Source organism: Prionailurus bengalensis, chromosome A1 (genome assembly GCF_016509475.1).
Source record: "Prionailurus bengalensis isolate Pbe53 chromosome A1, Fcat_Pben_1.1_paternal_pri, whole genome shotgun sequence".
NCBI classification, from domain to species: Eukaryota; Metazoa; Chordata; class Mammalia; order Carnivora; family Felidae; genus Prionailurus; species Prionailurus bengalensis.
In genome coordinates, this window is record NC_057343.1 from 143,284,395 (window position 1) to 143,305,430 (window position 21,036).

The 21,036-nt window shown below is 41.0% G+C and overlaps 1 protein-coding gene across 3 annotated transcripts in view; it reads right to left on the reverse strand.

The window, feature by feature from the left end:
• The window catches only part of LHFPL2 (LHFPL tetraspan subfamily member 2), a 165,795-nt gene that overhangs the window by 76,208 nt on the left and 68,551 nt on the right, over positions 1-21,036 (reverse strand). For all 3 annotated transcript variants that reach the window (XM_043592734.1, XM_043592739.1, XM_043592725.1), the window contains one exon: positions 9,189-9,246. The gene's annotated coding sequence lies outside the window, so the exon portion shown is untranslated. The remainder of the gene's footprint in view (positions 1-9,188; positions 9,247-21,036) is intronic.

Sequence of the window (21,036 nt, forward strand, 5' to 3'; positions counted from 1 at the left end):
TCTGGCCCATGAGTGGCAGCTGAAGTCATGGGGTGGGCTACGTAATTTGGAGAATGCAAGGAGAAGAAGGAAAGAAGTGGGGAGAGGACTTCCTGGAAACAATGATAAGGAAGAGGTAAAGGAAGTCAGCCAAGCGGTCTGAGAAGAAATGCTGGAGGGAAGCAGGTACAAATCACTTCATGGGTCGGTGAATACTCTATTATAAGCCAGCATTTTGTGTTTATTGTTACTATTCTGTCAGCATGAGCTACACCACATGTACCCTGGACAGGCAGAGGGGAAGGAGAAGTACCAGGGTAGGAGGCAGGGTGATGACTGGAGTGCCCACAAGGTCTGGTGCTCACTGGCTAGAGCTGACTTTCCAGATGCTAACAGTCACAACCAAGTACTCACACGAGAACCTCCAGGTATGTTCTCTTCAACAATTCCACACCTGATTTTACCTCAAATACAGGACAATTTTGTATGCAATTAACCATAACTGAGATGACAGTATGTGCAAAGTTATGCATCTCAATAAACCTTTCTAGGAAAATGGGTCAACATCATAAACATCACAAGTCACAAATGACAATTTCACGTGAAAAGAAGGACATAATCACAAAAAAGAAAATACAAGCAGGTACTGTGTTCCTGAAAAACATCCAACTTCATTAGTAATAAAAATGGTAAAAATTAAAATGAGGTGCCATTCTTACTTTCTAAACTGGCAACAATTTGGGTCCTTAGGGATCCTTACAGTGGGCTTAAAACAAGCACTGTCTTTTACTGCCACTGACAGCCCAACTTTCTAGGACACATTTTTAAAACCGAACAAATGTCTATAAAAGGACATTCAAGGTTTATATTCAAGTATTTAAAAAAACCAGAAAACCTAAATATTAAAAATAAAAGGTTACAATGATTTAAATATATACCACAGATACAATATTCAACCAGTGAAATGCTTTCTTTTAACAAGAAACTTCTAATGATACAAGGAAATGAATATAATATCATATTAAACAAAAAAGTAACTGACTGCAAAGTTGTATACAGAGTAAGCACTCAACTATGCAAAGAACATACAAAAAGCGATGCGCCTGGGTGGCTCAGTCAGTTAAGCATCCCTGATCATGATCTCACAGTTCAAGCCCCACGGTGGGCTCTGTGCTGACAACGCGGAGCCTGCTTAGGATTCTCTCTCTGCCCCTCCCTCCACCCCTCTCTCAAAATAAATAAATAAACTTCAAAAAAAAAAAATGTACAAAAAGAGACACTCTTAGGAGCCTGGCCAGTAGATTGGAAGTGGTGACTTCCAAGGAGACTGATTTTTTTCTCCTGCATGTGTACACTTTCCTGTATGAACCTGGATTATTTTGATAATTGGGAGAAAGCACAGATCCACATCTTTCGGCAATTCTAGTCCAGCAATAATAGTTAGCACATAAGGGTTGCTGCCTGGATTCAAAAGTACACAAGGCACTAGGGAAGACTGAGGTGTGACCTTTGGGCAGCTGAAGAACTACCTTTGCTTTGAGATGTGCAGATAATATAAATATGCAAGCACAAAACATACAATATCACAGCAGCTAAACAAAAATACAACTCCTGGAGGTCTGCCCAAGTGACCTTCTCTACAACTACCCTTATACCAAAATGCCTGACGGTTACCAGAATGTACGTGGTGTATGGTGTAAATGGTCAAGAAGATGGGTACTCTGACAATAAACAATGATGGGAAGTCCATGAAAGCAGCTGACCACCATGCTAGGTCGGCTGTGTCTTGCCAGTCCACAGCTAGTCCATGAATAGGAGAAAAATGGATTGAACTTCAACTGAAACAGGGATGCAATTTGCGAATGAAGCAGGAAGAGAGAACTGTGGTGATGAGGCAACCAGAGTGGAACCAGCTCTTTCAGATTAGTCACACTAGATTTCTAAAGTGAATTCTCATATTTGCCTTCATTACATGAAAGAGATGACCTAAGCTGTGAGTTAATGACAGGAAGAGCTCATTTCCTAACACAACTTGGCCGCATATACATATTAATTTGGATCAGAATCAGGTACACTTCTAAGTTCATCTGAGCTTGCCAATTAGCTCTTAAGAGTTTTTCACAGGCTGTTCGGGGCTGGTAACAGAAGGCACAGAGACTAGGGGTCAATCCCATCTTTACAGGTTGCCTGGCACCCTAACTCTAGATATGTGATGAGTGGCTAGCGTGTGGTTCAGAGGAGGCTAGTGTCTTAAAAGACAGTATCGATGTATGACTGGCACTTCCCATAGGCATGAGAGCACAAGGAAAGGAAATGATTACAAAAACTTTATTTTGGCTTTTGAATTAATCCAAAAGGGAATGTAGATTAAATCAATATTTAATTCAAAAGAAGCCAGTTTCTGTTAGGAAATCATGATGAAATTTCAAAGAGCAGAGAGGGTGTTTATGGGGGCAGGATCTCAGAACTTCACAGCTACTACTGCCTTCTTTAGTGGTCAGCAGGGGTTGCTGTGGTTTGACATGGGAAATGATAAAAATACATACAGCTATGACTTACCTACGTTAACAAGCTTCATGTAAAAGCACACATATATTTTACAGTAACAGTGAAGGAGACACCTCTAGACCATCGCAGTATATATTCATTCAGATGAGGTGAGTTCAACCCTTTCCTTTCAAGGAGAAATTTACAAAATGGATCATTAAGGTGAAAAAGCTTTCTACTTAAGGATCATGGCATTTCTTTATGTAGCTGGAATGATAAGAGGACTACCAGTTGGAACCAAATCTACTTGATGGAGGAGCTTTTTAGAGCCTCTTTCACAGACTTTAGCATTTGATCACAACAAAACTACCTGTTTGTTGATGTGAGATCCAGAACATCCTTGTGGACTTATCCCATCAGATGGAGGACCTGAAATCTCCATGGAATAATCCACCAGACAGATGACCAGAATTCACAAGAAGATGGATGCTCTTGCCACATCAGCACCGAGAAGAGTTCCTTTCCACACAGGGAAGCATTAACCCCCCGCTTCACCTAATCCCCCTCAAGAGGTGACTTTTTCTACTTTTCAGAAGAAGTTAGGCCAGTGCACCAGAATACTCTTCCTATCTATTCCTTAGACTTAAAGCTTATTTATGGTAACTCTCCTATCCAGAGAGCCACCCCAGCTCCTATCCAAAGCTAACCAGATAGATACCCACCCCCTGGGACTGCACTCCATTCAGTTTAGCTGCAGCCTCGCCCACCTGACCCTCTGAAGCCTCGCTTTCCACCCTCATTGTTTCTTGCCAGTGACCCCTTCCTACCTGGTTTCCTAGCCTCTGTCCAATCTGCTAAGCTGGTGCCTTCCTAATGTTTAACCTCACTTCCCTGCTTAAAAGTACCTTTGTGGCTTCCCAAATTATAAATGGGTCAAAATGCCACAACCCCTTATAAATTGGAAGTTATACGTCAGCCCACATTCACTCCTCCATTTGCCCGACATTTATCGAGCACATAACCTATAACAGACATTAGGCTGGGCAGCTCATAATGTGCTTGAAGTAGAGATTTCTTCAGAGAATTTTACAGACCTAGCTCTATGGTCTAACCACAGACATTCACCTCCCATCCATCAACCGATATTCACCAAGCACCTACTATGCATTAGACAATGTACTGGGCACTGAAGATATAATAAAAGACTCACACCAGCCCCCAAAAGTTCACAGTCTACCAAGGAAAGCAACTTTTCACTCTGTCCTTGCTGAGAAGAATCCTCAGGACTCTCTTGTCAAACAGGCACAGGTCTAGCCAAAACGTATCAGAAAAAAGGCAAGCTGTCAACATTCACGTAACAAAAGCAGAAAAAGAACTGCTTTCATTTTCAGCCTTCAATATATCTAATTATTTTGATTTGCTTTTTTTGAAATCTTGAAAATCACAATCTTGGGGCGCCTGGGTGGCTCAGTCGGTTAAGCGTCCAACTTCAGCTCAGGTCACAATCTTGCGGTCTGTGAGTTCGAGCCCCGCGTCGGGCTCTGGGCTGATGGCCCAGAGCCTGGAGCCTGCTTCCGATTCTGTGTCTCCCTCTCTCTCTGCCCCTCCCCCGTTCATACTCTGTCTCTCTGTCTCAAAAATAAATAAACGTTAAAAAAAAAAAGAAATAAAATCACAATCTTATTTCTACTTTGTTTTATCATTTTCCTTTCCAGACACCATTTATTTAGTCTAATTTATCCTCAGTAAAGGAAGAAAGCTATTTCATCCTCTCCTGTAAAGTGCTTCCAAACTACCGGTGGAAATGAATTCTATACTCTACCACTGGAACTTAAAAGTCTCAGTGTCATAACAGTTAAATTCTATGCAAGGAAAAGCCACTCTTTGGTGGCTAGAGGTTCATTATAAAATGTATAATGGCTTCTATTTAATACAGAAATATCAATCCTGATTAATTCCTGGGTGGAACAGCATTGGAAAATAAACCTTCTCATTCATTCACTCAGCCTGGAAAAGTATGAGGATGGCAATGTATTTGCCATGTTTATCACACAAAGGAATGTGCTGTCACAGATCAAGTACACACAATGCAAGATTTAGACACAGAAAGTGGCTGGTGTTTGTTGACACCAACTACACAGGAGCAGAATCAGAGAGAGCTCAGGAAACCTCACCACCATCACCTTGTGAGCCAGCCATCATGATTCTGAGTCAAACACTCTTCCCCCACCTCTTAGAATACACTTAAGTGTCACCCAGGGCATGAATGAGAAGGAAACACACTGATAACCCTGCTTACATTACCTTCTCATGTTTCATACAGACACTGGTGACAACTAAGCATGTAGCCAGCAATCACGCCCTTGAAAATGTATCTCTGTATTTCTGGTGCCACAGTAAGAAGAGAATGCTCATTCGTGTAGGTGGTTAAAAGTCATTTTTTTCGTGGATGACGGTTCCTAAACTGATCTCTCTTGGGCATATCAAAATGTGACCCTGGGAACATGGTACCTGCATCAAATGTCAAAGTTAACAATCATCAAAGAAGCAGAACTTTCAGCTGAAAAGCAGTGTTTGGGTTCCTATCCTGGTGGAACAGTGGTGAGTACCTCCCTTGGCACATTTCCTAAGAAAGTGAGGGGAAAGGTCTACAGCTAAGACATCAGAATTGAGCCTTGGGCTGTATAACATAAGGTTCAGGCAACACATCAGAGATGTGCCTTTTCTTTTTTTTTTCCAACTTTGAATATTTAAAAATATCCCTCTTAACTGCAGACTGTGAAAAAAACTTTAAAAGAATTAAAAAAAAAAACAAAACACTTTCATACTCCTCACAACCTACTGGAAAAAACTATTTTATTTAATAAATTAGAAATTACCCTGTTCTTGGGGCACCTGGGTGACTCAGTCTGTTAAGTATCCGACTCTTGATTTCTGCTCAGGTCATGATCTCGCAGTTCATGAGATCCAGCTCAGCGTATGGCTCTGTGTTGATAGAGCAGGGCCTGTTTAGGATTCTCTCTCCCTCTCTCTCTGTCCCTATCCTGCACTCACTCACTCTTCCTCTCTCTGTCTCTCTCTCTCAAAATAAATAAACATTAAAAAAAAAATTACCCTGTTCTTTCAAGGATCTTCTAGAGTATTGTTGTCCAATGGTAGTATTATGTGAGTCATGTACAGCATTTAAAAATTTTAGTAAAGGAGCACCTGGGTGGCTCAGTTGGTTGAGCATCTGACTTGAGCTCAGATCATGATCTCAGGGTTCATGAGTTCAAGCCCCATGCTGGGCTGTGGGCTGACAGCACAGAGCCTGCTTTGAATTCTCTGTATCCCTCTTTCTCTGCCACTCTCCTACTCATGCTATCTCTCAAAAATAAATAAACATTAAATAATTTTTTTTAATTTTAGTAGAAACATTTAAAAAGAAGAAATTGATTTTAATAATGTATTTAATTCTACATATCCAAAACATTATCATTTCAACACATAATCAATGCAAAAAAATATTAAAAATATTTTACATCCTTTTTCCTTCACACTAACACTTCAAAATCTGCTGTGTATTTTGCACTTAAAGCACATCTCAATTCAGGTACTAAGTTTTCAGCAGAAATACTTGATCTGATTAAACTATGTAACATGTACAGAAGAAAAAATAAACCTGCATGCCCAAATTATCCCAAACGTACTTAAAATTTTTCCAACAACTTAATTAACCATCAGTTCTAAATTTTCAATGAACTAAGATGAAATAAAATCAAAAATTCCATGCCTCAGTCGCACTACCCATAATTCAAGTGCTCAAGAGAATGGCTACCATAACAGGCAGTGCAAACCTAGAGCTTTCACTTTGCTCTTCGGTCAATTCCATCAAGAACTCCCCCAGATGGGGAAAGATTCATTCACTCATGAACAGAAAACTGAAGAAGACTAGCACACTTCTGATGAGGGAATCCCACACTGCAGGATAAGATCACTCTCAGTTTATTCAGAAAAAAGATGATCCTTCCTGGTCTAAATAACATAAGATGATATAAAAGGAAGCTCCTTAAGTCAAAGTTCAAACTCACGAGATTTGAAAACCATGCAAATGTTTTCGAGTCAGATTGTCCGCCTCCCTTCTTGTCTCCTGGCGAATTTATGAGCATATTTATTGAGATTCACTGGGTGCTAGTTCCATATGCCTCACTCTACACAGAGTACATCATTTAATCTTGCAGCAATCCTGTGAGACAGGTGAGAGCCAGAGAGGGTGTTAATGACTTGTTCAAGGTCATACACCTCATTATAAGGTGTAGAGCTGGGAATCAAGCCCAGAAAGTCTGACTAGATTTTTTTTAAAGCCTGCCCGCTAGAAACCTTCTAATACCAACCAATACCCTAAATTCACACTTTTCAAATATTTCTCACAATTCTCACAGAGTAAGCAGGGCAGAACAGAGGAAGTATAACTTGTGTCTCTACCAGTGAGGCAAGGAGGTACATGGCAGAGCAGTTCCTCCATCCCGTGTCCAGAGTTCCTTCCAAGGTTCCTGATGTCAGGAAGCCAGGTGGGGGATACTTGTGGCCTGCTCTTATACCACACACAGCCTATCTTTGCCTCTCTGAATCTTCCAAACCACTCTGGGAGGAAGGGATATCCACACATAAAGAGATGGGAGATCCATCGGGTAAAGGAATATGCCTTAGGTCACATAGCCAACTGGCACCACATTTGGGGTCCCAACCTGGGTTTGTGTCCAGCAAAGATGGAGCCTCAGCCTAGGACCGCCTGATGATGAGGCTCTCCCCAGACCACAATGACTCTTTGCTCAAGAGAAACCTTTCACCAAGTGGATATAATGTGAGTAGTCACACTGCTCTGTAATTCACATGCTGTTACTTCAGGAAGGCTACTGTTATGTCTGAGTTCATAAAGTTTTATTGTATTTGTATGGGATGAATTCACAATTAAAAAAAAAAAAGAGACACAGAAGGTGAGTTATCTGGCTAAATCTTCAGAAAGGGGGACTTCAAGGGTGAACATGACTTAGCTTCTGAAGGCACTGGCAGAATGGAATTGGTTTTTCCCCAGAGCTGGATTAAACAGGCCATCCTGGCAGTGATCTAGGGCGACAACCCACAATGGGGGACTAAATCACCACTGGAATACATGGGAAATATGGAGCCACTTAACTCAGGGGTTCACATGTGACTCTCCTCATATAATGGACAAAATGACAATTGGACCTGTTTCCACTCAAATAGACAGTGCCTGGGAGGGGAAATAAACACAGTCCTCACTGGCACAGACCCGTCTCTGTTGAGAACATTTCCCCTCAAAGAACTGTGTGAGTGAAAACAGGCCTCACTACCAACCCCAATATCACCTGGCTGACAGCATCTAGAAGTCTAGACCTGAACAATACATGGTGGAGTGTTATTATTAACCAAGTTTTAAACAGGCTTCTGAAAATCACATGTTCAGAAAATCACATGTAATCAATCCCTTATTTTCAACACAGAGGAAAAGATATATATTTTTATTAAAAGTCTTTATTAATACAAAAATCAGTTTCACCTATTCCCAGTAAATAAATATGGGACAGATATTTAAAGATTATCAGTTTGGTAAGGTGCCAATGATTAACCTTCACAGAACACCCACCCATCTTGGGTCAGCCCTAGCTTTCCCATGAGAACTTTGCTCAAATAATTTCATAATTCACGAGTGTTTACAGTTCCCATTAAAAAAAAAAAAAGGACAACCCAAGCTTCCTAATCTAACCCAAGCAGTAGTAACTGTTAGAACAATTCAATAACATTTGAGAAATCAACAGTTTTAATTCATGGTATAAGAGCAATTTTTCCTTCCCCAGAATCTGTAACCTAAAAAAAAAAATCACCTTTCCACAAATGAGATGGTGTCTGTGAACGTATTCTATGCACTCCCTGCATACGGCAGACCCTCCCGGCTGGGGTGTCAATGGGTCCCACATCCAAACCACATCCTGGCTCCCTTGGCATGAGCCACATCCTCAAGTTCATAACAAGGCCCTTAGAGGACCAGGTTGAATACCATCTCCCTTTAAGAAGCAGAGGTGGATCAAAGTCTTTTAAGATAATTATGTAATTGATTTTCCTGAATGCATACTGTAGGAGATTACTTAACCCCTGGTAATTATTACTAATATTTTCTAAAAGTAACTTTTATAAACCAGAATCCATAGACTTAAGCACAAGTCACCTATTAGTCAACTGTTTGCAACTTTTATTTAGGCAGTTCCCCTACCAGAGCTGTCATCAAGTAAAAAAAAATTGGGTAATTTGAATTGGTCATCTCTACTTCCCCTTTCACAGAGAAACGGTAACAACTGGTAACGTGGCCCACAGAAAACTCAAAAGGAAAGACAACTGAAAGTCACCTGAGCCCATCATAAAGAATTCTGAAATTTGTTTATGAATAGTGACAGAACAAAGGTGTCAGAATGGAAACATGGAAATTATAGCATTAAATTTAATACCATTTTGAAACTTTACAGGGTCTTTTATAACATTTGTGTCTATTCATCCAAGAGGTATTTCTAACAACAACAAAAACATAAACAAACAAAAACTAGTGTTTACCATTCAAGTCCACAAGTTTGACACACTGAACCTGTTTCAAGAAGTAATTTGCTATCCAGCTGGAAAGTATATCCAAGGAATCATCATAATAAGGGTATCTGATTTCAACCACTTACCTATTATATCTGTAGGAATGCTGGTAAGTCTCAAAGATCAACTTCAGAAAAATGCCACCTGGAGAAACAAAGTGAAAAAAACTTAGATTTTTTTTTTTTTAAACGTAAAGAAGATTTAGCATACAATTTTATGTCTCATTAAAATATGTGATGTTTTAAATATTGGCCCCCAGGCAGGAGACAGTTCAACCTGCATTAGAACGTAGTCACCCATTCTTGGAAACACTGATGTACTAACACAAGGTCCAAACCAGAACAAATGAGAACAGTGGGGAAGGTACAGCCCATGAATATGGACATTACTGCATCCTTTCTTTTCCCCTCACAAGGACATCAATTTGAAGGTACTGCATCCTTGAGGGCACTTTATGAACAACCATAAAAGGTTCAAATAATTCTGAAACAAATTAAGGAATGAAATATAAAATTGTGAATGAGGAAACTACCCTGGAAGTATTCTATATCCTTTTCAGTTACTCTGTTAACTTTTTTTAAAAGGCAAACTCACAAGGATGTCCAAAACGGGAGAAAGGGAAAAATGGTCATTACAACTCTAACACAGTAAATAAAGGAGTCAAGAAATAAGAATTTCTTCAGTGATTAGTTTATTCAGAAATCAAGTATTCCTTTTGGTGTTCTCAAAGTCTTGTGGTAACCCTAGAAAATTATAAGCCTATTAATATATTCACAAAGAATCCAAAAATATCTATTCAGCAAGGCTTTGAAATATTAAATATCAATGAAACAAATTTCTAATGTAAAATATCACAGTTAACATTTGGTCATTTTACATGATCAGTTACATCATGCTGACATTATGTATCCTATGTTGATATGTAAGATCAGCACAATGTGACATCAGATTATAACCTGTCCAGACAGGCAGTATTTCCATTGACAGATGAAAAAACTACCAATGAAAGAAACACAGAAACTTCGCCAGCATCACATACACCCAGGGTTTCCAAACTGCAATCCTTTCTTCCTACCGTGCAGCCCCTTGAAAACACCTTCTACCCTAACACCTGCTAATCTACTCACTACCTCCCCAGACAGAAACCTGACATTCCGTAACACAAACACTCTGGAAAAGAAACCAACTAGCAGATAAAATGCACTTGTGCTTTTTGTAGGCTTAAAAATAATTTCTTCACTTCAAAATGGTTAGCCTAATCATGCTATTTAGGGACTGTAATGTAACACTGTATAGCAGTAAACATTTAGAAATAAAGGGTTTAGAGTTCAAGAAATGGTAAGTACACAAACAGGATAAGACAGATGAAACAAAATATTTGAGAGCCTCAATTCTATTGATAAACAGAAAAGCAGGAAAAATCTTCGTGTCCATTTTCTATCATCAAACTTTCAAATATCCCATCATCAAATTTTGATAATGGAGTGTATAATAGCAGGCTAAAATTTTCCACATTTATACCCAGATAACTAGTTTAACAGTAGCAGCATCAGTGTTAATCTAAACGGGACCTGAGGTTGAAAAGCCAGCAAGCGGCTCAAAGGCTCCTCCATCTACATCCGTCATTTTAGTTCAATAACAAATTGTAAGATAGTGAACAATGGTCATTAGGTTCCACTTTATAAAACATAAATACACAGAAGAATTCTAAACTCACAAGGTCTTTTGTTATAATAGCTTAGGGGAGTTATGATTTTTTTAAGTGGTTCTTTATAAGTTAATTACTAGCTAAATTCCAAGCATTTCCCACAATTTAATTTCACCCCTTCAGGGAAAGTCACAGGAAGTCATGATCAGTATTTTTATCTGAAAACTGCTTCTGTGAAATAAGCCGCTAAGATTATTACAAATGGGTCTGTTGTGATGGAGCTCTTGATCAACATTTCATTACCCCTCAAAGCTGAATCAGCACAGTTCAAAATCAAAGATAACATTTAAAAAATCTTTTGTTCGATACAACACAAGGAAAACTCTAGACAGTTAGGACAGATCTCCAGCCTCTAACAGTAACAGAGAAGGCAGGGTCATATCCTGACTTCCACCTAAAGCTTTCCAAACTCACACTGCCAGTAAAACGCATTTCCTAGAATAAATAAATTTGGTCTGAAGCTCTGAAGAAAAAACGCATTTGAGAATAAGTTTTCAGTATCACGATGAACCTTTTCTGACAACAAAGTCCTATCTTGTAAAATCACCAAAATGACAAGATAACATGTGACAATAGGGCATTATGTTATTTTTATTTTCTAAAAATGTTATTTTATAACATTTTTATATTTTGTATTTTATTTTATAACAATATTATTTTATATTACATTTTATATTTTATCTTATAACAATATACTAAGTCATAGAGCCCTCAAAAGTTCACAAAAAAAATAATTACTGTATGAGGCATGAACTTTCAGGCACTGTTGTACGTCCTTGGTGGGAATTAACTCACTTCTCACAAAAACCCTGAAGTAGGTACTAATATTATCCCACTTTAAAGACGAAGAAGCAGGCACAGAGAAGTTTAAAGAACTCTCTGAAAGTTACACGGCTTGTAAGAAGTGAAGATTCAAGTCTGTGCAAAGGAACACACTTACTCCTAACAGCTGAATTATACAGGCAGGGCAAAATAAATTTAGCCCCATTTTAAATTTGAGGGAAATGAAACTCTGAGGAATAAAGACTGACTTCCCCCCAAACCACACCGCCAGTCAGCAACAGGGTCAAGAAGAGAACCCGGGGCATCCAACTCCAGCGTCAGCGCTATTTTTTTTTTTTTTTTATTTGCTTGTTTTTGTTTTAAATTCTGTTAATCAACATGTAACTCAGGGCACCTGGGTGGCTCAGTCGGTTAAGTGTCCGACTTGGGCTCAGGTCATGATCTCACAGTGTGCAAGTTCAAGCCGTGCATCGGGCTCTGTGCTGACAGCTCGGAGCCTGGAGCCTGACTCAGAGTCTGTGTCTCCCTCTCTCTCTCCCCTCCCCTACTCATATTCTGTCTCTTTCTCTCTCTCAAAAATAAATAAACGTTAACAAAACAAAACAAAAACATGTAACTTAATGAAGACGGCGTGTTCTGCCTTTAATCTCTGAGAAGACACTTCAAGGTCCTCCCAAGGGCCGCGGCCACTATAAGAACATCTAGTGTAGTGCATACAGAGGTGTAATCATGCTGTCATTTTGCCGGTTTCCATTTCTCTTTGTGCAATTATGTTTTCTCTTGCTGGCTAATAAACACAGAGGAGCTTATAAAAAGCAGAAATATAAGTCTTTATTATTATCATTCGTTCATCTTCATTTTTATAGATCAGTAGTCTCCTTGACCATTGCAATTATTTATAACCCAAGAAAGGCAGGCATTATTTACTTAGCAAGTATCCTAAATGAAATTAAAACCATTGTTCTTTTTGCACATTAAGGAGTTAAAAAGTTTTTCCTTCCCATCCATCTCCATTTGGGTTGCGTGCCCTTCATGCCCTTCTGTTCCACTTCCGGAGATCAGGGGGAGAAACAATAGCTGCCTTTAGGGCCTGAGCACAGCACCCACGTGATAGGCACCAGCTCTTATTTACTGAAATGAATTGAACCGCCAAAAACAGGAAGCAGAGTTGTAAGACCCCTTTCTCAGTTATAAATTTCTGTGACTTGAAATGTGCTGATTTGAGTTGTTTCATGTAACTCTGTAAAACTAGAACCAACAAGTGTAATTTATATTGGAAGTTATAGGGATAAATTTCAGCTCAACCGAAGAAAGAGTGTCATAATAAACAGAGCTGCCACGCAGAGGACCAGGTGGCCTCTGGGGTGGGTTAAGAGGCAGCAGCTCATGATCACAAAAGCCAACGAAGGGGAAAGAATCATTCCATGAACCACGCAATAGTTCCCTACACCCATCCTGGGAGAGAACAGGAGTTCCCACGGCAGAGGACTAGAGAAGTTAAATGATACTTGACAACTCATTTTCTCATGTGACCCACACGATGAGTAGAAGGCAGTTGGAGTGAGGGTGCGGGGAAGACGTCACTTATTATTCCTACTTTACAGACTAGGAATTTGAACCACTTACGCTAAGTCACACAATTAGTAAATGCTAGGTCCTTGCAACATGGTGCTTTTCAACCATCATACTTAGTCATCAAGGACGAGGGCAAGGAAGGGACCCTAAAGACTTGAAGCATGGAAATGAAACCAAAGGAGATGTGCTAAAAGCAAAATATGGTAAGAGCCCTGTTATTCTTACAAACTACTCTATCTCCATCTAAGAAGTACTCTGGAGTTTTTAGTAGACAACTCTCTAGGCTCTGCTTTACTTGTATCGACTAAAGGAATAATTGTCCAAATCCTACTTCACAACGCGCTGTTGATACCCTATATGCTTGTATATGGTTCACATTTTAAGGGGAGTCGGTGGCCGCCTAACAGACACGAAGAGCAGGGTCCCATTTCTGCATCCAAAGCATAAAATGTTGTTCAAAGACAGGTCCAGGAGAACCTCACACTTATGTCTGACAACGGGAGTTTAACAGAAATGGGTCAGTCACTGAAGACTGCTGAACCTTGCAAGATTTTTTAAGGAAAGACATGAGAGTGTCAAATTTCACAAACCTGTCTACAAGCAGAGAGAGTGGCAGGTCGCCAAAGGCTGGACTGTGTTAACTCATGTGAAAGGCTGGGAACTTGAGCCTCTACAATGCCCGCCCTGCCACTCAGCCGCGCAGTGAATGACTGAAGTTCAAGTTTCTAGAGACCTCACAGTCTATAAGCCAAATGTTGTTAATCACAGAAACTTCCTTTTGCTCTTAAGGAAGGAGAAACTACTTGACTCAAAAATCCCATCAACATGAGGCTGTTAAAGGGTAAGTTTTTAAATATCTGAAAACAACAGAAGAACCTACCAGTGTGCCAGAAACAAGTCTGACTCAATTATACTGCCTTTTAACACATCAGGTTTGGGCACCATGTTCATTCACATAATTGTTAGCCTTTCCCCAACATTTAGTGATAAATCTACTGGACCAGAAGCTCCTTGAGACTACACCTTACTCTAGCTTACTCCTTTACGTATCTCCTGCACTTAGCACACTGCATGGCACAGAGTAGACATTCCATAAATGTTTACTAAATAAATAAATGGATTATTTCCTACAGATAGAAAAGACAGGACAGGGGGAAGAAAGAAATACGGGTTTGACAAGATGGAGAAAATCATCACAAAGACGACAGCAGGAAATCCAGGAGGAGAAAGTACTAGAGACAAAGGATGAGTTGGCAGGCATGGAAGGCAGTGGTTACCCTGACCACACAGGGGGAGTCCTCAAGTGGGGTGTGTTTCAAAATACCAAGGTCTAGACCAACCTCCATGATATCCTTGGAATACAAGTGGCAGAAGAGGGTGACCAGGGCAAGTAAGTATAAAGAGTCCTTTAGTGATTCTCAGAAATACTCTTCCAAATGACAACTACTCTTAATATTCTTGGTCTTCTGTTTTTTAACCTTGAATATAGCTATGTGATCATTTTGCAAGACAGAAACACTTGTGAATATTGTCGAGCACTGGCAACGGGCAAGCCTCATCAAATACCTCAAGCACTTGTTTGAGAATAAGTCATTGAAGATGGACAGACAAAGGTCATTAAGAGGCAGACAGGGGAGTGCAGCAGGCTCAGAGGGCATGCCAAGGCTAACGGGCAGCCATTCAGGTAGCGTGGACCAAAAGCACAGACAAGCCCTTTCTCTGTGTGACATTTCCTAGCAGTCTGCACTCCAAATCTGGGCATAAACTTGAGATAATAACTGACCAAGATTTCTGAAAAACATGCCAAGATTTAAACTAGAAATAAACAAAGTCTACATATTAAAAACATTTCCAAAGAGGGTAATATGGACACACTCAGGTGAGAGCATATATACAGCAAGTAGAGACACTGTTCCCAGGCTGGCCATCAATTATAATCCCCTTAAGGTCTAGGAATGAGCCCTTCTGGCCTGTGGAAAGACACCAAGACCCTTGCATAGCATCACTTTCACACAGGTGAAATTCACTGAGGGGGCAAGGCTGTTACACCATCAAAACAGGCTAACTCACCATTCTGGAAACGTCTTTCCTTTAAAGGATTTGAAATCTCCTGCAAAAGAAGGCAAGAAATCCGAGAGTCTCTGCATCCAAGCAACGCTGATTCTAGTGATAAAAGACAGTGTGCTTTTGGAGGCCTGGCTCCCATATCAAAAGTATTTATCCTTTTCATTACCTTGTATATGCTAAAAGCATTTATCTGTCCATTACTTTATCCACCCCTTATCAAAAATTATCTCTTGGGCACCCAATCCCTGCCAAGCACCAGGGTGACCAGAACAAACGAGGCGTGATTTGCTACTGCCAAGAGAAGTACTGTCTCTCCTGCACCCTCAGCAGTCCTCTGCCTCGGTGCCGGGTCCCAAGGGTCCACGGGTCCCAAGACAACGTCCCAAGACCCACGAAGCGTCTGGCAGCCATCGTGTATACCACAACATACGTGGGTCACTGCTATCTCTTCCAGGTGCACTTACATCGTCAGTTTCAAGTCTACTTAACCAAAGGCTTTGAGCTTTTCTAAAACCTTGACACTAGCGAGCAAGGACCAGGATTTTGGTGAAGCAGAGGCAGAGAAGAGGAAGATTCGCTCACCCCTTGGAGGGTTCAGAAGGCCTGTGTCATCTCAGTAGGAATGAGGACGACTTCTGAATACATTTCAGAGGAATAAAAATCATTTCAAACTATGTGAGGACAGTATGGCGAAGCTTTTGCCACTTGCCAAGGGAAGACTTTCAAGAAATTTGTAAAATCTCTGTACCATAACAAAACAAAGCATACGTGAACCCTTGGTAAACATTTTTATAAAACTCATGAATTACTGCTAAGTCTTGTTCAGTAATGAAGAGTGTGATTTATCAATAAAAATAAACCCCAGAACACCTCACCAGTGGAACCCTGTAACGAGACCTGCTTCCTACAAGCACTACCCCACAAGGGAGTCCAAGCACAACCACTGCTTTCCAGGGAGGGAGGTGATGAGGTGCATACTTACTCATGAAATCTCCCAGAATAGCTCTCTTACCTAAGCAAAGGAACGTACACACCAAAAAGACACACAATGATTTAGTTTTAAAGAATAAAAATTATCATACATAACAGAGATCTCATCACTAAATCACTGCATTTATCAAGTACTCCAAGTAAAACTTAAAGTGGTTGGGGAAGAAATTCTCTAACAAATTAGAGAAAATGAAGGGGCAAATGCAGTGAAACCAAAATAATACCAAAGCTGCGTGTGGAAGATGGCAGCGCTTTCCTGGAGGGTCCCTGCTGCACATTCAGCCCATTCCTAATGGGCACCCTGACCAAGGGTGACTCCAGAGCCCACAGTCCTCCATTAGAAGGGCCACAGCATGTCCTTCCTGTCCCTCCCTCCAGATACCCCATCCTCACCCTGGTGGAGACCAGCCTTCCCTCCCTGAGGCTTTCAAGTATGACAGTCTTCTTGTGACACGATACAACAGAGATTTTTCAAAACACAAAAATGACTGATCTTCTAGCCAAGATGGCAGAGGCTTCTGTAACAGCTCTCAGAACCAGAACCTGCCATGATTGTCTTTATAATCAGAAAGGAAGGACACAGGATAAGGGGGATGTGAGGAAGCAATGCTCTCAGGGAGGCAGCACCTGGGAAGGAGAGAAAGGGGAAAGCCTAACCTTCTTTCTCCCATCTTTCCCTTCCCAAGGACAGCATTTAAAGTCCCACTAATGGAATCTGACTTCTTAGAACACACCCGATCCCAGCTCACTTATCCTAGGGATTTGCTGACCACTCTCCTTCACAAGACTTCACAAGTCACAAGTCACAAGTCTCCTTCACAAGTCACAAGTCACTGTGATCCCTCATTATGTGGCCTGCTTTGACCCCAAATCTGACGTCGTGTCCTCCAAACTTCAGTGTCGAGGCTCCAGGGCCTCTGCCTGTGACCGTTTGCCTCTACGTCTTCCCCATCTCCATACATGAAAATCCGCTCAAGACCCAACTCAAGTGCCATCTTCTCTGAAGTTTTCTCTCAAGTTACTCTTGCCTTTGCCCTCTTCCCACTCCTCCGTTCTCTGAGCTCATGCAGACCTCTGGGCATGGTTCTATGTCACACCCAGCACACTAGATAATACTTATTTGCTTGTCTGCCTCCCTGTTCCAAGCCCACCCACCCAACTGCTAACATTTATAAATGGTGTCTTAGACAACATTATAAAAATGGCCATGACTCAGTCCTTCACTAGGAAAGACTAACAGGGGCACCTGGGTGGCTCAGTTGGTTAAGCATCTGACTCTTGGTTTCAGCTCAGGTCACGATCTCACAGTTTCATGGGTTCAAGCCCCTTCTCAGGCTCTGCACTGACAGTAATGAGCCTGCTTGGGATTCTCTCTCTCCCTCTCCATCCACCCCTTCCCAGCTCATACCATCTCTTTCTCTCTCTCAAAATAAATAAACTTTAAAGAAAAAAAAAAAAGACTAACAGAGGGTGAGGCAGGACCTCCCCAAATCACAGATATTCATATGCCTTGTCCCCTCATCGCATTCAAGTCTCTGTTCAAAGGTCACCTCCTTCTCTGATCACCCTACATAAAAAAGCACAACACACATCCTCTCAGTCTGCAGCACTGTCTGCCATCCTTACCTGGCCTTATTTTTCTCCATAGCTCTCCCCACTGCCTAACAGCCATCCACAGAGACAGAAGGATAATAGAGATATATCTAGATTTACAGATAGAAAGGTTGTTTTTTAAGTTAGTTGTTTGTCCACTAGAATATTAGCTCCATTAAGATAAGACCTTTATTTATTTTCCTTTTTTTTTTTTTTAGGTTTATTTTTCACAGAGTGAAAGTGAAGGAGGGGTGGAGAGAGATGGGGACAGAAGATCCAAAGCAGGCTCTGACATGACAGCAGTGAGCCCCACATGGGGCTCAAACTCACAAACTGGGAGATCATGACCTGAGCCAAAGTCAAACCCTCAACCGGGACTGAGCCACCCAGGCGCCCCTAAGACAAGACCTTTAATGTGCTTTAGTTTGTGCTATATAGATCCCTAATTTCTGGAGTAGCACTTGAGACCGTGAGTTCTCAGTGAGTATCAATTGGTGAACACATGCGTGGGCAGATGATAATGTCTTGACCAAAACAGGAAACCAAGGGAAAAAAGGAGATCAGGTGAGGATATGGAAAAAAATTTGCTCATTGAGGCTTGAAGGTCCTGGTTGGGCAAACAGGGAAGGGAGATTCAAGCAGGCATGGTGGGGAACTGAGGTAAGATTAGTGCAGGTGATATAGTTTGGGGAATTGGCATCATATAGGAGGTGATTGGAGCCATAGGTAACGGTGAGATTACCTTGAGAAAACCATGTGCAGTGAGTAAGGGAAGAGCTGGCTATTAAAAGCCTCTACCTCGTAGGGATGTGTGTACTTGTAATGAAGGAATGGGTGTTTGTGAAATTCCCAATCTCTCCATCTCTTCAAGGCTTAGCCAAATTACACAGCAGATGCTCAATAAATACTTACTGAATATATGAACGTTTTTAAGACTGATAAAGACCATTTTTAGTGCCACCTTAGCCTAGAGCATTTGGGCATAACGTGGATTAGAGAACTGTATGTTTACACAGGCTGTGTTTTCCTTTTGGAGGACTCCGAGTTGCTCCAGTATGACTGAAGATGAAGATATTCTCCAGCATTACCTAGAGCATGAAATAACGCTGTTTTCCTTTTTTTTTTTTTTAACATTTATTTATTTTTGAGACAGAGAGAGACAGAGCATGAATGGGGGAGGGTCAGAGAGAGGGAGACACAGAATCTGAAGCAGGCTCCAGGCTCTGAGCTGTCAGCCCAGAGCCTGACACGGGGCACGAACTCACGGACCGCGAGATCATGACCTGAGCTGAAGTCGGACACTTAACCGACTGAGCCACCCAGACGCCCCACGCTGTCTTCCTTTTTATTATCTAGTGGGGCAAAGACAACAGGCAGGAACACTATTACCAGAAATGGGGTATGAAAGGCAAAAACTCATTGCTACAAGGTCCGTGAACACGAATGTCTACCATGGTGCAAGCACTATAGTTACAGATTTAGACCTACATCCACAAGGAAGGGGGGAAAAAAAACTTGCTGTCACAGACTAAAGAGTAGTGACAATGTGGCATTTGTGCTAAACTCAAAGGATGAGTTAAATGTAAAGGTCCAATTTCAAGAAAGAAGAAAACAATCACTGGTTGGCTTACGTGGTTTGCTTTTAAGTTTGTGGCTAACTATAGCTTAACTAAAAATAAGCACCCAAAGTCCATGATGGGAAGACAAACGTCACTATGAGTGGCCCATTCAGAAGAGTTAGTCAAGGAGGCAAAGTCCAACACCAATACCAACCAACCACTGAAGCAACTGGGCCAAATGCCTGCTGTAAGCGATGTCGGGTCTTTCCATGGAGGGACCCTGAGGGTTCCACTGGTCAGGGCAGAGGAGGAAGCAAGCAGAATTCTCCCCCAGCTACAACCAGAGTATCTCTGCTTTTGCCTCTTTTTCTTTTCTAAACTGGAACTCCACGGAAAATTGGGTTTGAAGAAAGCACTCACTGTCACAACAAACATTTTGAAAGCCACTGACCTGGCAAAAATTAATTCTGGGGATAAAAAGCAACAAAAGTTTTAAAATTCTAATGTTTATACCCATTTTCACAATTGGCTCATTAAGAGTATGTTAATGGTGATCATGGTGGGGGTCGTTTGTGCGGTGATTAAGAGATGCGTAAGTTTTCTAATTCTGTAATGTTTGAATTCTGTAGAATCAAAATGAACACTTCTCTCACCAAAAAGAAAAAAAAAAAAAGTGTTTGAGATACTTTATTCCAGACTACTTGTCTTTCCTATTGTTCATAGAAAACAAGTTATAACTAAATTTAATTGCTTCCCGAGGCAAAAATGAAATCCTTTGGCTTCATACATTGCTGTGTTTGTGCTAAGAAACAAGAGAAAATGTTCCATATTTAATTAATAGTAAACACCTATTCACATAGCACCATTCTCTAGGGGAATTATATGCATTGGAATAATATTTTTTCCCCAACCTCTGTAAGATGCCTATTCCTTTACAGATGCAAATCAAGGGTTTCAAATTTTTATTAAAAAACTGTGTTTAAATGAAGAAATGAGAACAAGTAGAGGAAACGGATGATGATCTTAAGAACTTAAAAGTGAATTTCTCTTCTAATGGAGTTTCTCCCAGTTTCCGAAAAGGAGGACGGTATATTCACGTCGAGAACCATGGAGCACTATTTCAATACTCTCTACTCTAACTTAGCGTAGGGAGTTTTGTCTTCAGACCGGAGAGACCCACAAACGGCAGGCACTGAGACTCTGGCTCACAGGGAGTATTTCACATTTTCCTTTTAGCTGTTAAATATGCAAGCTGGGGGCCCTCTAGCCACCAACATGAATGCCAAGCTGTCCACTACCAGGACAAAGGCCCTACGAGGTCCCAGGAGGAAAAGCTGAGTCCGGATATCCTTCCACACTCTAACCCTCCCTGGGACCCATGGTATACATGTGAGAGGCAGCTGGTCGAGGTTAAAAGTACAGTCTGGCCACACAGCCCCGCCTAGCTAACTGGCCCACAGAGCAACTGAACCCTGACCTTGGCCTCACCATCCCCATTCTCTAACCAAATGTGTTAACTGGCTGCAGATTCTTGAACTATGTCTCAGAGGCGTTCCCAAACTAACACGCGCACACACATACACACGCAAATGTACAAGTGATAGGACATAATTTTCTCTAGTGAGGAAAAATGGTTTTATTTATTAAGAGCTAACCACT